The sequence below is a fragment of the Hoplias malabaricus genome, chromosome 5, assembly GCF_029633855.1.
Source record: "Hoplias malabaricus isolate fHopMal1 chromosome 5, fHopMal1.hap1, whole genome shotgun sequence".
NCBI classification, from domain to species: domain Eukaryota; kingdom Metazoa; phylum Chordata; class Actinopteri; order Characiformes; family Erythrinidae; genus Hoplias; species Hoplias malabaricus.
In genome coordinates this window covers 21,770,852-21,775,076 of record NC_089804.1, presented here as the reverse complement: position 1 = coordinate 21,775,076, position 4,225 = coordinate 21,770,852, and positions in this window count along the sequence as shown.

Genomic DNA, 4,225 nt, shown 5'->3' with positions numbered 1-4,225 from the left:
GGCAGGAGACGCAGCCTTGTTGGATTTATGCACCAGAAACTTGGAAACACATTCCCTAAAATTAATCAACCACCCACTATCACCACCCGCAGCAGCTTGGAGATCAAGATCCACGTCATGAGCTCTTACTCCTCTAGAGTCAGACCAGTATTTTCATCTTATGACCACTCTCTCAGCACATTTCATTCTCTCTTAACTCTTTAATTCTGCCTTAATTCGCGAGCTCGTTTTATTGCCTGATTATTTTTGCCCCGTTTTCTCCTCACTCTGGATCTACTTTGGCAATAAAAGAGATTGCAAGACAATAAAGAAGAAGCTCGACATCGACACGGTTGCAGCTCAGGCTCTAACTGTCATCTGATCTCTCTGAAACCAGATTGCTGGACCGGATATAAAGCTTTCTCTGTGTCCACAGGGGACAGCCCTTTGACCTCAGCGTTGTCAATACATCAAACTCACTAATGGCACATCAGTTTGGATTCAATTACTGCAGGATGTGTCTTCAGACTCCTGAAAATAAGAGGGCCCTATTATTCCTAATGCTGGGATAAGACTACACATATTTAACCCGATTTTGACACGATTGTGTGGTATACATCACATTTCCAGTGTCTGAATACGAGCGCCTGGGATGAGGAGCGGTCGTGTAGTGCGGCATAATTAAAGACGTCCCGTGACTCCCAGAGGATATTTGAAGTTTTTGGATCTTTGGATCTTTCTCAGGCGTGGGTTTCCTCCGGGTGACTGTCTGTGAGGAGTGTGGTTTGTTCTCTCTGTGTCTGCGTGGGTTTCCTCCGGGTGACTGTCTGTGAGGAGTGTGGTGTGTTCTCCCTGTGTCTGCGTGGGTTTCCTCTGGGTGACTGTCTGTGAGGAGTGTGGTGTGTTCTCCCTGTGTCTGCGTGGGTTTCCTCCAGGTGCTCCGGTTTCCTCCCACAGTCCAAAAACACAACAGGTTGATTGGCGACATAATGGATGGATGGATGGATCTTTCCCAGTCTGACTACAACATTTCCTACAACATGTTCCCTGACAGTAACCAATAGGATGACAGAGCACTGTCTGGTGCACATCTGTAAACATGGAGCAGAGAAAGAAGAAAGCTCTGCTGCAGCTGTCAGGAGGAACAACCAAACTGAGGTCAAACATTACCACAAGTTTCCTTTCTAGGACAGATCGTCCACACCGTCCTCTCCGTCCTTTTCTTCTTCTTCTTCTTGTTTTTGGAAACACAACTTTTCAGCATCACACACAGCTCTTCTCACACAATGATGCGAACATTGAAGAGTGGTCTAAGTCAAAGGTGTCGCCAGTCTCCCGACCAACGTCTGACACAGTGAACGCAGACAAAAACACGGTGTGGTCCGATCCCGGCACTGGACACATGGTTCCAGGATGTGGAGGATCTTTGGTTGTTATAAGCTTCCTCACACACTGGGCTGCGTTAAAGCTTTGCTCCACTAATGTTTCCACATTTTAGATAAGAATTAAATTCCTGAGCCTTGTTGTTATGTTGAATGTCGTTGTCACAGGGGAATCTATGTATTTGTGACTCTGAAGTACACCAACACTTAGAAACAGAGACTCCCCTAGTAACAGGGAACCTGGAGGAACAGGGTTGAGGCCTTGCCCTTAAGCACGAGTAGGTCAGTGGAGCTGGAAGCAATCAGGTCGAGCTCTGTGGCTATATGTATGTGTGTGTGTGTACAGCTGTAATCACATAGAACTGAGCCGTTTTGTGACCAGCTTGAGGAGCCTGTTAATGGACTCATATCAGCGACGTCGTTTGGGAGAGTTGAGGCCTAACCCCAGTCTCCAGCCGTGACTAAATGAAAAGGGAGATCCTGAAGTGCTTCTAAATTTACACCGCTTCTCCCATTGATCCTATCAGAGCCAGCGGACGCACAGCCGCAGTCAATACTGTAACAAATGGGGATTAAAGATGCATTATGAGCAATTTCATGGGTGGGTTCCTCTCGCCCTCTGGCTGTAGGTTTCTCAAACGGTGTCGACAGCCTCATGGCACCAACTCATTCGTCACTCATCCCCTCTCTCTTCCTCTCCGTCTCCGGGAGCTAGTGCATTCCTATCCAGGATGGAGAAACCTTTAAATATCCAGAGGCAGTTTTTCCGCCTAGCCTTGGACTATGCTGGAATGCCAATGGCGATTCACCATCTGAAATCCTATTAGTCCGAGCTTAGGCTTAATCTGTGTCTCTGAATAAGTTCCAGGGTGTTACGCTGGTCTCGAAGGTACGTTTGTGTGCCATTCCCCGTCACATCAAAGGCACGAGTGATGGGTCTGTGGAACACTTTGTAGTTCTACAATTACAGTCTGTAGTTCATCTGTTGCTCTGCATACTTCGTCAGCCCTCTTTCCCCCTGTTCTTCAGCGCTCAGGACCCCCACAGAGCAGGTGTGATGTGGTGGTGGATCATTCTCAGCGCTGCAGTGACACTGACGTGGTGGTGGTGTGTTAGTGTGTGTTGTGCTGGTGTAGAGTGGATCAGACACAGCAGTGCTGCTGGAGTTTTAAACCCTGTGTCCACTCTCTGTCCACTCTGTGAGACACTCCTCCCTCCTTGGTCCACCTTGTAGATGTAGAGTCAGAGACAGTAGCTCATCTGTCGCTGCACAGTGTGTGTCGCTCGTCCTCTAGTCCTTCATCAGTGACACAGGATGCTGTCGGCTGGATGTTTTTGGTCGGTGGACTGTTCTCAGTCCAGACACTGAGGGGTTTACAAACTCCAGCAGCACTGCTGTGTCTGATCCACTCTACACCAGCACATCACACACTAACACACCACCACCACGTCAGTGTCACTGCAGCACTGAGAAAGATCCACCACCACATCACACCTGCTCTGTGGGGGTCCTGAGAACAGGGTAAGAGAGGGATAACTAGGTATGCAGAGCAACAGCGGGCCTACAGTCTGTAACTGTAGAATTACAAAGTGCCCCCATAAGCCCCAGGCCTGGTTTCACTGACTGTATGTTGGATTATTTAGAACAGACTGAATTCTGCAGGTGTGGAAAACAGAAATCGATGAGGACAAAGTGGTGCTGGGTTGGTGATGATGTCCAGCTCTGATCCTGAGTAACTTGTTCACACAAGATAATACATAAATAAAAGGCCTGACTTCTGCACCTCTGCTCTTACATAATGCTCAGAGTTAAGCTGAACTCATCACACACTCTTTCGCAGTTTCCATGACGATATCACACACACACACACACACACACACACACACACTGCACGGCTGGAGCACGGGCGCCTGGAGAAAACTGATCTAGTGTTTTTGAGGGAGCTGAAGCTGCAGATGGTTCAGAGAGTGGAGCAGACGTCAGCAGAGATGCAGCACACACACACACACACACACATCCAGTACACACACTCACCCCTTCACACATCCAATACACTCATCCCTTCACATGCACACGTCCAGTTCTCCGTTTCTCTCTGTCCTCTTCATCGTTCTCTCTCTTCTCTCTCCACCTCTCTCTCTTTATCTTTCTCTCCTTTTCCATCTCCCTCTCCACCCCTCTTTTAATATTGCCTTCCATCTTACCCTCTTTCTAGCTCTCACCTGTCTCTCCTTCTCACTTAATCCTTCTCTCCCGGCCTCTTTCTTTCTCTTATTCTTCTCTCCCTTTTTTCTCACCTGTCTCTTCCACTTTTTTCATCCATCTTTCTCTCTTTTCTATTTCTTTATCTCTCTGTTTTGCCCCTTTCTCTATTATATCTCCATTTCTTTCTCTCACTTTCTTTATTAGACATCTTTATTTCTCTCTCCCTTAATACTTTCTTTGATTCTTCCCTCGTTCAATTTCCATTTTTCTTGTTTCTGTCCTCATTCTCTTACTCTCTTTCTTCTCTGTTGTCTCTCAAATATCTGTATAAACACGTTACATCTCTCTCTCTCTCTCTCTCTCTCTCCCTCTCTCTCTCTCTCTCTCTCCCATGACTTAGACTCTTCAGGGCAGGAAATGAAACCCCAGAATGGTCGGGTCCTCAGCCAATGGGGGTCCACACCGTCGCTGCGTTTTGTTTTAAAGAAGCCACGGCGAGAAACGAAAGACGACGGGGAGCTGAGGGAGAGCGTGTGATGGAGACCGGAGCTCCAGCTGTGTCGACGGCGGCTGCACGAGGCGAAAACTGACTGGAATCTATCCTCTATTCTTTGTGAGAGAGAGAGAGAGAGAGAGAGAGAGAGAGAGAGGGAGGGAC